We start from the raw sequence: 13,179 nt of genomic DNA, 5'->3' as shown, positions 1-13,179 counted from the left end.
CAGACTGGAAGGAAAGTTTTCAGTCCTTCCTGGCTAGATCAGGTGTCCCTGTTTGGGACTTCCACGGCCCCTTTGCCCTCTACCAACACAGCTCTTCTCTGTTTATCATGTCTTCCCCATTGGACCCAGAGTGTATTAAGGCAAGGTCCTGTGTCAGTTTTCCATAAGCTAGGTTTTGCTGCAGTAACAAACGACCCCCAAAGCTCAGTAGCCTCCAACTGAAAAAGTTCGTTTCCTTCTCACATTGCATGTCCATCGCGGGTTGGCAGTGGCTCTGCTCCATGTCATCTTCACACTGGGACCTGGCAGATGGAAGAAACTCTATGTGGAGCAGTGCCGGTCTTATGGCAGAGGAAAAGAAAAGACATAGTGAATAATGTGTCGGCTGTTAAATCTGCTGGGAAGTGACACGTGTCAATTCCATCTGCACATGGGTGGCCAAAGTCACATAGTCATTACTGAGTTTGATAGGATGGGGGTGTAAAAATCTTCTTGTGGGAGGTAATCTCAAATCTTTGGCAAATAGTGTTAAGACCCACCATGTAAATCTTATAAAATTCATTTTATGAACAATAACAATACTAATAGCAGCAAAGTACTGGGTGCGTTTCCAAGTCCTTTGCATAAATTAACCCACTGGACTCTCATAACAGCCCTGTGAGGAAAGGGCTATTGTTATTCCCATTTTATGGATGGGGAAACTGAGGCACCGAGCAGTTCAAGTCCCACGCCCAAGGTTGCAGAGTTAGGTGGAACACCCAGAGTTGGGTGGGGAGAACCTCCAGGGCTCCCTCCAGGCTGGGAACCAAGTGGAGGTCCAGGAAGGAGCCATAAGACAGAATTCTCAGATTCAGCTGGGGAAATGTGAGGCTCCTTCCTCCTCTGGCTGCTTCTCAGTGACCTCCCTTTGCACCAGGCTACATGGGGCCCCATCCCTTCCAGTAGCTTACATGCAGCTCCCTAGATGAAATTCTGTGTTTAGGGCCTGCTGAACACTGTAAAAATGTCAATTAACTTGATTTTAAAATGCTCCCAGTCTCATTAACAACAAACTATTAGTGTCGGTGCAGGCAGTCAGGGCTAAGAATAATATAAATATTAAAAGGTTTCTGGTGTCATTAATTATCAATAATAAATTATACCCCACCCCCACCCTCTCTCTGGCTGCCGGGGATCCCAGGAAGAGTTATTACTGGAAGTCTGACATTTGGCTTATTCATCTGCTGTAGAGAAGGAATGCAGGCATTGAAGACTCAGGCCCCAGGAATCACTGCTCTCGTGACCTCTAGTTTGATGAATTTAAGTTGTTAGCAGTCCTGCAGTAGACCGTAATCACAGTGTGGGCCATAAGCCAGCTCTGACCCCGGGCAGGTGCCCTATCAATGTCTGGTGAATGAATGAAATTAAAGTTTTGAGCTTATAGTTGTACCTCTGAGCATGCATTTGGGCTCTGCTCCTTCCTAGCTGTGTGACCCTGAATGAGTCACTTCACTTCTCTGTGTCAGTTTCTTCTGCTGTGAAATAGAGTTGATAATACTAGCAGCTACTTCACAGGTTTGCAAAGATGAAAACAGAATATGCGTGTTAAAGCTCCAGGCACATAATAAGTGCTCAATGAATATTAGCCACCATTATTATCTTCATCTTCATCATCATCATTATTTTAATTATAATTGCAGCTCTGTGCTGGAGGAACTTAAAAGTTTTCTGGTTCATCCCCTCAGAGAAACATTCTGTAGCCATTAAAAATGATGTTTGCAGGGACTTCCCTGTTGGTCCAGTGGTTAAGACTCCAAGCTCTCAATGCAAGGGGCACAGGTTCGATCCCTGATTGGGGAACGAAGATCCTGAATGAATGCCTCATGGCACGGCCAAAAAAAAAAAAAAAAAGATATTTGCAAAGACATTTTAATGACAAGGAAATTACTGCTTACTTTAAGTTTAAAAAAGCAGACTGCAGAATTTCATATGCTTTGTGATTGTGGTGATTTTAAACACAGACAAAAACAGGATGGAGATACATCAAAACATTATTGGTGATATTTTTCTAGGTAGCGAGTCTGGGTAGTTATTTTATTTTCTTCAGTATATTTTATGTAGGTTTTAATTTTTACAATAAGCATATTTTGTTTATTATGAAAATTTCCCAACTCACACAAAAATAGACGAGTATTATGAACACCCATAAACCCGTCACGTAGATTTAGTGATAGTTAACATTTTGCCATATTTGCTTAATCTTTTTTTTTTGGATGAAATCTTTTAAAGATACTGACATCATGATATTTTATCCCTGAATATTTCAGTGTGTATCTCTAAAAAAATTTTTTTAAATTTTCCTACCTAACCACAATACCGTGACCACATTTGGCAAACTTAGGAATAATTCTTTCATGTTATCTAATACAGGCTTACCTTGTTTCATTGCACTTCACTTTATTGTGATTCACAGATATTGCATATTTTACAAATTGAAGGTTTGTGGCCACCTTACATCAAGCAAGTCTATTGGCACCATTTCCCCAACAGCTTTTGCTCAATTCATGTCTCTGTGTCACATTATGGTGATTCTTGCAGTATTTCAAACTTTTTCATTATTATTATATTTATTATGGTGATCTATGATCTGTGATCTTTGATGTTACTACTGTGACTCGCTGAAGGCTCAGATAATGATTAGCATATTTTAGCAATAAAGTATTTTTTAGTTAATGTATGACATTGCTTTTTAGACATAATGCTATTGCACACTTAATAGACTACAGTATAGTGTAAACGTAACTTTTTTTTTTTTTTTTCGTGGTACGCGGGCCTTTCACTATTGTGGCCTCTCCCGTTGCGGAGCACAGGCTCTGGACGCGCAGGCTCAGCGGCCATGGCTCACTGGCCCAGCCGCTCCGCAGCATGTGGGATCTTCCCGGACTGGGGCACGAACCCGTGTCCCCTACATCGGCAGGTGGCCTCTCAACCACTGCGCCACCAGGGCAGCCCAAAAATGTAACTTTTATATGCATCGGGAAACCAAGAAATTAGTGTGACTTACTTTATTGCAATATTTGCTTTATTTCAATGGAACCAAACCAGCAATATCTCCTTGGTCTGCCTGTACATAATCCATATGCAAATTTCCCCAATTGTCCTTCAGAAAATTTTTTTTTTAACAATAGATTTGTTTGAATCAGGATCCAGTTAAGGGCCATACATTACATTTGGTTGTCACGTCTCTAATTCTCTGTAAATGGAGCATAACATAGCCCTGCCTTTGTATCCATCACATTGACCCATACAGTTATTCTGTTGAAGGTCCCACCTTCTGTATTTACCTTTTCTTTGTGGTTGCATTGCTTTTGTAATATGAAAAACAATGTGATTTAAAAAAAAAAAAAACTCCCCTCTGTAGTTTCTAGCCATGCTCCCAACTGTGTAAGCAATAGTAATAACTACATTTTCCTTGTGCCAGGCATGGTAGTCAGCACTTTATACTATACTATTTATACTATCTTATTTAATTCGCATAATAAACTTGTGACGTAAATACTCTTTTTATCAATCCTATTATATAAATGATGAAAATGAGGCACACAAGTAAGATTACTTGCCAAGGCCCAATTGTCAAGCGGATCAGCTCTCAAGCCAGCAAGCTTAACCGCCATGCGGTATTAAAAGAACTGAAAGAGGGACTTCCCTGTTGGTCCAGTGATTAAGACTCCACGCTCCCAATGCAGGGGGCCTGGGTTCGATCCCTGGTCAGGGAACTAGATCCCACACGCATGCCGCAATGTAGATCATACGTGCCGCAACTAAAGATCCGGTGCAGCCAAATAAATAATAGAAAAGAACTGGAAGAGTTGCTGCAAACTAAGAAGGAAGGCAGGGAAACCAACTCTGCCTCCCCTGGGGATGCTACATGATGACCAGGAAGCAGATTCCCCATGATGCTCAGGGACAGGTCTGCAGGGAGGCGATGGAGTAGTGTCTGCAATGATTAAACCTGTTCTTCTGTCAGAACTTGGAGCTGCTCTGGGCATCTCTAGGGTTTCCTTCTGCTTCCTTTTCTTCCATTCTTAGCAGATTGGAAGGGTCCTAGGAAGTTGTGCTATTCCTTTTCTGGGCTTGAGAGTCCCTGGGTCTGTTTTTTATAGGCAAGGAGACATCAGACCCAGAAAGCAGCCCTCAAAAGGGAGGCTCCACAGCTACCAGGGTAAAGGACCTGTGGATTCACCAACTATTCCATTCCTGGGTCTTCATTCATGAGTATTCTGGAAAATCAGGCAGTACATAGTGTGTTTTAGGAAAGAACACTGGAAGGGGACATTCAAGCACCTGGGTCCTTAGGAAGATTTGCCTCTTCCGTGGACAGGCTGTGTGTCTTTGTCTATGGCACCCGGATTCCCTGAGCCCAAGTGTCCTGTATTATATCTGATTTAAAGCTGTCAGTTCGATTTCCATTGTGAGGTTGGTATAAGGACTGTGTGAGGATAAGAGTGGGAGTAACGACAGAGATATAAGAGCTCCTCTCCAGGGTGTACTGCAGGAGTTGCAAATTCAAATGTGCACACTGTCTAGGTAGGTAGCATGCAGTTCCCAGGAAAGCTGTCGTGTTCCAGCAGGACCCCGAAGCCACGGTTGACTGATAGATCAAGGCCTTGCCAGTGGACCTAGGTTGCCCTGGGATATTTGGACTTGGGGAAAGAGGGTGGTGAGTCATTCTTTCCTGTGGGTTTAGGTCCAAACTAGGAACAGGAGGCATTGATATGAATGCTCTCTCACTATGAGGAAGACAGTTTGGGGAGGAAGGTGAATACAGTGAGCAAGTGAGAGGGAGAGAGACACGTGAGACGCAGCTTCCAGTTGTTCTTGGGATCTGACTGCATCCCTGAGGTTTGACAGTTCAACCATTTTTGGCTTCTCTGAGCCAACCATTCCTCCTTTTCTTGGCTTAATGGTTTTTGAGATTGTTTCAGAGGAGAAAGCTAGAATGTACAGAAGCTTGGAGACCATCTCCTGGTCCCTCTACCTCATTTCACAGCTAATGCTTGGTTAACCACCTTGCTTCAGGTATCTGAGCAAGTGAGCAGCAAAACCAATACAAAAATCCAGGTTTCCTGACTTCCATCTGAGGGCCTCCTCCACCTCTCCACTCTGCCTCTTTTCTATCTGGGCAGCACGTCATAATGACACATGTTAAAACACAGTAAGTCTTACTATTTACTGAGTATATGCTAAATTCTTCCCTGTGCTCGGTGATTCTCATGCATTATCTTAATAGCAACCCAGTGAAGAAGCTATTATTTTTCTCACTTTGCATAGTGGAACACTGAAGTTCGGAAAAGTTAAGCAACTTGCCCAAAGACACACAGGTAGTAAGTCACAGAGCCAGGATTCAAACTCAAGTTCTCGTGCTTTATCATGGTGCCCTGCCCTGTCTTTAGTTTCCTGCTCTACTGAGAGAGGCAGTGGCCACACACTCCTTAGAGCCGGTTCCCTTGCTGAGTCTATGACTGTGCCTGAGCAGCCCCATGAGATCTGTCATTTCCTGTATCCTGTGGCCACTGGCATGGGAGTTCTTGGACTTGTATTATTTACCTAAGAATTTTCAAGGCTGCTTACTGCTTAGGTAACAAATACATCTGAAAATATGGATGGAAAATTGGCTTTGCTTACCCAAAAGTGGGGAGAGCTCTAGGCATTCTTGGGAAATGTTGGTGCAAACGTGTGTGTGCAAAAGAGGCCCAGGTTTTTCTCATCAACCCCATGGTAGAGGAGGGAATTCTTGATGTCTCCCTGCTAAGGTGGCTTTGGTGCAGATCAACAGAAGTATGCCCTGTGGCGGACAGGGATGGCTCACTAAGGTCCTTCCCAAGTTCACAGAGATGACAGAGGGTAATCTATCCCGAAGTTTCAACTTCTGATCATTAAGAACCACCTGGGAGGGACTTCCCTGGTAGTATAGTGATTGAGACTTTGCCTTCCAATGCAGGGGGTGTGGGTTTGATCCCTGGTCGGAAAGCTAAGATCCCACATGCCTCGCGGCCAAAAAAACCAAACATGAAAAAGAAGCAATATTGTAACAAATTCAGTAAAGACTTAACAAAGAAAAAAAGAACCACTTGGGAGGCTTGTCAAAAATGCAGTGTATCAGTTGTCTATTGCTGTGTAACACACTGCCCCAAATCTTAGTGGCTTAAAACAACAACAGTTAGTTTGCTGAGGAATCTGTAACTAGGGCAGGGTTCAGCAGTCATGGCTTGTCTTTGCTGGGGCAGCTCAGCTGGGGACTGGAGGATCCACTGTTTTTTTGAATTTTAGAGCTTTACTACAGAAAACAGTGGCATCAGCATGACATGAGTGTGGTGCTCCAAGGACAATTACGCTTCAAGGACAGAGAATGAGAAAGTTGCAGTGTTAAACCCCCTACTGGACTCTTAATCGTCCTCTCCACCATGTTGAGATGGTTACGAAATTCCTGAGCCCACCTGGGCAACACCCACCTGGGCAACGGGACCTGTCTCAAATAAGGAAAGGCATCTGGGCTGTCCCACTCGTACCCTATAGAAGGAAGGTGTATGTGCCTCAGCCAATCAGTAAACAAAATTTTCACCCCGGACCATTCTTTTGTTTTCTGGCTATAAAAGCTGATCAATACTATATGTTCGGGCTTGACTCTCCCAGACTGCTAGGAAGTTGGCCCGCTGTTCTGGCAGCGACCCTTCCCTCTAATAAATTCTGTCTTCTTTACATTCTGCCTTGTGTCTGGAAATTCTTTTCCAACCCGCGTTCAGACCACAACATTTGGTGGCCCGTACGGGGCTCTCCAGGGGCATCTCTTTCCCCACCTCCTCTCCTCATTCCTTGGGACCCTCTGTGAACAGGCAAGTTGCTGTGGAAGCAACGGAGGAACTCTGGCCAGGGCCACACCCTGTGTGTTCCGAAGGCTCCACGGTTCACTTTGCCCCAGTAACTGCTGCCCAGAGCAGGTGAGGATCCCTCTGTCTTCCTTCCAACTGAGGACTAGGCTGAAGGGTATCATGCGGGCACGGGTAAGGCATTTAAAAGCCATTAGGGTGCCTGCTGCTTGAAGACTCCCCTGAAAGGATAAGGGGGTCCTGGAACGGACCAGGCTATTAGAGCGCCTGCCCGCAGCAAGACAACTTCCATGCAACGCGAGGCACATTGTGGATGAAGCAAAACACACAGCCCCCAGTCTCTTGGCCACTGCCTCCTCGGTAGGGATAGAAGGCGGAATCCTTAGTCTTCCTTTCTGTCGCTTCTGCTTCTTTCTCCTCAGCTCGGACTGACTCCAAAGGACCTCACCGCCTCTAGGTCTTCCCGGGAGCTCCTTCCCATCCCTGAGAGTCTAATAACTGTGAGTCAATTCCCGACTGGCTTCCGGGGATTCCTCTCTCTGGTCACGGATGCCCTGGCTGCACGGTTTCTCACTACTCTGGCCACCTCAGTCGGACGCGACTGCTGAGACAGTCGGCATTTTTGTGCCTGAGTCGCACGGAGAAGTCACTGGAAGAGCTCAGCAGCCTGAAGCGTGGCGGGGAGAGCAGGATCCACTTTTAAGATGACTCATGCACCTGGCTGGCAGGTTGGTGTGCTTGTTGGCAGGAAACCCTGCCAGGATCGTGGGCTGTGGGCCTTGGTTTCTCTCTGTGTCAGGCTCTCCCTTGGATGCTTGGGCATGGTGACTGGGTTCCAAGAGTGAATGTCCCAAGAGAACAAGACGGAATTACACTGCATTTTTATCTAGCCTCAGAAGTCACTTAGCAACACCTCTGCTGTTCTGTATTGGTGAAGGGAGTAAAAAAGGCCACCTAGTTTCAAGGGTTCATAAACTCAACCTCTTGATGGGGAAGTGGCAATAGTGGTTGCCTCCAGGGAGGGAAGCTAGGTGGCTGCGGGGAGAGAAGAGAGGGAGGAGAAAAGGGGACAGTAGAGAGAGACAGATGAGAGAAGAGGGATTATGTCCCACTGCAGGGTTTTGGCATGCACATATATTACCTTTTGTTTACAACATGAATAAAAGGGCTGAGGTGGCAGGGAGTAGTGGGTGGTTATGTTAATGTGTGAGCACGTGTGTTTCTGTGCTCAGTCTGGGCAGGTATGGGTGACACAGAGCAACAGCTCCAGTGGGAAGCAAAGGAGAGGATTCCTTCCTGGCCAAAGCAGGGCCCCAGGCTCCAGGGTGCCAGTACCCTTCGTCCCAGAGATACACTAGGCTTGACCTGGTCCATCTCTTCAAATGGAAAGAGATCCAGCTGTCCCCCAGGGGCTGTGGGTCCCCCTCTCCCACCCCAGTGACAGCAGAAACACATCCATAGGCAGAAATCACAAAAATCCTTTACCTTTTCACTAAGAGCAAAACAAAACAAAACTCCAAACAGACAAACAAAACAAAACCTCCAAACCTCACAAATAACTTCATTCAAGAAAGAAAGCTGGGAAGTATAATACCCACCATTTATTAAAGACCCCACATGTGCCAGATGCTTTACCTAATTTAATTCTCACACAACTGTGGTTTTGCAGAAGAGGAAAGAAACTGAGGCTCAGGCCGGCAGAGTGCCTTGCCCATGCTTGCACAACTAGAGGCAGGTGCAGAAGTGTGGTTCCTGCCAGGTCCCTTGGCGCCCGGGTCTGGTTGGTGAACGTCAGTCTTTCCTCCTCTCCCTGTAGCCCAGACCCTTGGCTTTGCCTAATGAAGAGAAATGTTCTCGATGCAATTTGGATCTGACCGCTGGACTTGGCGACAATTTATTTTGTGACTTCCCAGTAAAAATGGAGTTCTTTTTTAGGAACAGTGACTCGGAGGGCAGAGCCAGGAAGTTTAATTGGGTGAGAGGCAGCAGCGAGTGTTGGAGCAGGGAGTCGGGAAACACCTATTCCAGTCCTGCCTGTGTGACCTTGGGCAACAGTGCTAATGCTCATTAATAGTAATGATACCGTCTGCTTACTGATCTCTTCTTATGTACCAGGTGCTGTGCTGAGCAGCTCAGTGTCACCTGATTTAATCTTCGCAGCAGTCCTGACAGGGAGGGAGGCACAAATATCATCCCCATTTCGTAGGTGAGGAAACTGAGGCTTCAGGCATTGAGCAGCTTGCCCAAGGCCACCCAAATAGAAGGGTTACATCCGAGATTTGGGTCTAGGCAGAAGGCTTCCGGAGTCTGTGCTTTTACCATTGTGCTATCGTATTGATACACATAGGAATACAATACAGACACTGATAGTGGCTAACATTATTGAACATTTCCATGTGGCCATACACTATTCCAGTCACTGAATACAATATATCATTTTAACCCCCAAAATGACTCTGTGAAGTCGAAATTATCATCATCTCCATTTTTTCAGATGAAGAAACTGACTTCTCACGTGTTCAGCGAGGGGTTGGTTTTTCTCCTTCCGCCGCATGGTTGTCGTCTAAGAGCTGTCACTTTCAGACAAAGGGTTAAGCTAGGCATGGACTCGGGTCATGTGGAGTGGAGGCTGGCCTCTGGTGAAGCCCCTCCCTCTCCCTGTCAGAGAGAAGCTGGGGTGGGGGTTTGCAGAGGAGGTTGGGCGGGTGCTGCTGGGCAAATGGCTCACCTGTACCTTCTCTGGAGGCTGGAGGCACAGGCCGCTCCCGGGGCTCACCTGGGCCTGGCTTCCACCAGTCCGGGATGGGCAACCAGCCTCCTTGGCAGCGCGGGCTACAGCCCGAGGCTCCTGGGCCCCACGTGGCTTGGTGAAGTGTGCAAGGAAGGGAGGATCTGCCAGCGCATCACCAGCCAGCTCCCCGCCGGGCACCATCTGGGACGCACTGAGCTGGAGAACAGGGCGGCCAATGGCTGCCTCCTCTACCCTGCGGGCCTCACCTCCCCAGCACACAGCCCAGGGAAGGTGTCAGGATGTCAGGAGACAGAACATCCCAGGGGAACTTCTTGTTTAGTCCCAGAGGGCCCTATCTGATACGTTAAACGAACATTTGTCAAACCTTTCCTGTGGCCGGCACTATGTTAAGTGCTTTGTGTGCATTGTCTCATTTAATGTACTCTACGCACCCCCATATTTACATACTATTATTAGCCACATTTTATAGGTGAGGAAGCTAAGGCACAGAAAGGCTGAGGGACTTAGCCAGGGTCATGCAGCTGGTAAGTTTCAGAGCCAGGGTTCAGAGTCCATTTTTTAAAGCCTGGCTGGCTCTTGAGTCTTGGATTCTAATCTTTGCTCAGTCTCTTACTGTTGAGTAATTCTGTTCAGTCCCCTGCTCTTTGTGGGTCTTCAGTTTCTTCTTCTGTGTGTTGCAGGGTTGAACCACATTTTCACAATGTGTTCATCAGCCAGGTCCCAGAGTTCTGTCAGGAGCTGTGGTGTGGGTGTGAGTGGGGTTGGGGAGGGGATGAGGAGAAGCTGAGGATGAGCATCAGACTCCCAACATCTTCCGGCTTTTAACCTGAGAGCAAACGCCACTTTCTGCTGCTCCCTCGGTCAGGATTGTGTGTGGGAGGGGCTCACAGAAGGGGCTATGATAAGTTAGAATACTAGCAATTGCTGATCTGACGTTCTTGTACCCCAAGAGAGGAGGAAAATAAACCGCAGAGAGGGTAAAAGACCTGTATCTAAAGAGGACCAGCAAGCTAGTGACCTGGGCCGATAATGTGTTTGCTGAAAGTGCAGGTTCCAGAGCCAGACACAAATGGTTCAAGTCCTAGCTCTGCCTATTCCTAGTGGTGTCCTTGGGCAGAGTCAGTTCTCCACTGCTAGACAATCCTGTTTTACTACCACGAACTGCTCCAAGTGGGATCGTTGAGGCCCTGAGTTATTCCACCGATGGAAGAACTCAGCAACTGGGTCATCTTTCTTTTAACTCTTCACCCCCGACCCCAACTGCCAGCTCAAAGGGCCCAGGGCACCCAGACAGACGCCTTTGGACCTGACCAGTTTATGATGCAGATAGTGGGGGTCCCCAAGGACTGTCCCCCCACCCTCCACAAAGGAATAATTTGTAGTGACTTTATATCTGGCAACCTCTACTGGAATTCACGCCCAACAGAGTTCATGGGTAGGGAAAGGGCTGGGCTTGGGAGAAGAAGACATAATAAGAGGCTGTGTGTGACCCTTACTAGTGATAATCCTTCAACCAATGAAGGATGAGGAGGTGGATGAGTCCCCTGATTCCTTGCCACCAAGTGGGATAATTAGGGGGCATAGTCTTCACGGTCTCTTAGCCGGTCTTCAGCTAGATTGGGACTTAGTTGAGCCCAGGTGCCACCCTCCCGTTAACACACCCTTGATTGGCTTCTTCTTTTCCCACTTCCTCCTGGGCTTCCTGGATCACCTCCCAAATAAATCAAGGTTCTTAGCTCTTATTTCAGGGTCTGCTTGTGATATTGTGATTTATAACAAGACATACATATTTGGTCTTTGTTGTTTTAGGCACAGAGCTCCTAAAACCCTTGGAATTTCCTAAGTGAAGAGATTGGAAAGGTGTCTTTTGTTGGGTTAATGAGGCGTCTTTTGGAAAGCGCCTAAGGATGGGCTGGTTACATGCCAGTGGAGCCAACCACGTGATTAGAGGGTTGGCTATCAGGGGAGGGCAGAGGGTCTGGAGATTGAATTCAGTCACCACTGGCCAGTGATTTAATCTCTCATGCCTATGTAAGGAAGCTTCCATAAAACCCAAAGGCACAGCTACTAGGTTGGTGAACACGTGGAGTTGTGGGGAGAGCGGTGTGCCTGGAGAGGGCCTGGAAACTCCTCGCCCTTTCCCCATACCTTGTCTTATGTATCTCTTCATCTGACTATTGATTCATATCCTTTAATATTCCTTGTAACTAACGGGTAAATATAGTGAGTAAACTGGTTTCCTGAGTTTTGTGAGACACTCTAGCAAATTAACCAAACCCAAGGAGAGGGTCATGAGAACCTCGGTTGGTCTGAAGCACAGATAACAACCTGAACTTGCCATTGGCATCTGCAGTAGAGGGCAGTCTTGGGGTTCAGAGACCTTAACCTGTGGAATCTGATGCTGTCTCCAGGTAGACAGTGCCAGAATTGATTTGAAATGTAGGACACCCAGCTGGTGTCTGAGAATTTCTTGGTAGTGTGGGAACTACCCCCTCTTCCCCGGCACTGGAATTGGTGCAGAACCTTTACTGCTCTTGGAGCGATCCGCATTAAGACATAGCCTTTCAGGAACTTCACTGCAGTGCTGGGGGAGGTAGGGTGATTTTACTCCCATTTTACTGATGAAGAAACTGAAGCCTGGAGAGGTTAATGACTTTTCCCAAAATGGTAGATTATAGGATAGTATCCTTTTCTCAGTGGTATACCTTGGTGCCTCCTAGCCACCTCTGATATAAGGGAGGACACTGGGTTGCTTTGTGTAAAGATCAACAAGGAATGGAATCTTTTGCTGCTGTCTTCATTTTAGTTCTCAAGACTAGCAGTAAATTTGTTTAGAAAAAGCCTTGCCCTTTGATTAGAACTATTTCCCTTAATGGGTTATGGAAGCAGAGAGGGAAGTTCAGCCTTTTGGTTAAGATATTATGGAAGGGTTAACTAGTGCCTTGGTTGATCTCAGGGTAAAGACCTTCAAGAAAAGACACAGAATCATAGAATGTCAAATGTGGAAGGCAGCTTTGAGGTCATCCTGGCTAGTCTATGCCTTTCTTTTATAAATGGGAGAACTGAGGTCTAAAGAGGAGAAAGTCCTTAGGGTCACCAGGTAACATGGAGATTAGGATCTGAGAGAAAGTAAAGGAAATACAGGGAATCAGAGTCAGGTTGTGCTGAAATCAGGACTCTCTGGGAACTTGCTAAGTTAGAAATGGCAAATTGGAGTCAACTTTATTCAGTGGATGGGGCTACCCAGAACACCTTGAACTGAGCAAGCTTGTGAAGGTCAATCTAAACTTTGAGAGAACCACTTGAATTGGTTAGTATTGTCTGCCTTGGCACGGGACATCTGCCACTACTAAAAAGACAAGGTCAAGAAGGCCGGGACCGTGGTTAGCTCAAGTGTTGGTGCCCATAGGCTGGAATTTGGAGGGACGGTGAAGGTAGATCACCAGTGGCAAAACAATGCCTAAAGGTGGTGGCTAGTCTGGAGTTTAGGTTACTCCACTCCCCCACCCCCCAAATATTTTTTTGCTCTATCCTTCTCTCTCATACTGCCTTGATCCCAAT

The sequence above is a fragment of the Neophocaena asiaeorientalis genome, unplaced genomic scaffold (genome assembly GCF_003031525.2).
Source record: "Neophocaena asiaeorientalis asiaeorientalis breed wild unplaced genomic scaffold, Neophocaena_asiaeorientalis_V1.1 scaffold254, whole genome shotgun sequence".
In the NCBI taxonomy this organism is placed as follows: Eukaryota; Metazoa; Chordata; class Mammalia; order Artiodactyla; family Phocoenidae; genus Neophocaena; species Neophocaena asiaeorientalis.
The sequence above is the reverse complement of the archived record's forward strand: the minus strand, read 5'-3'. Positions refer to the sequence as shown.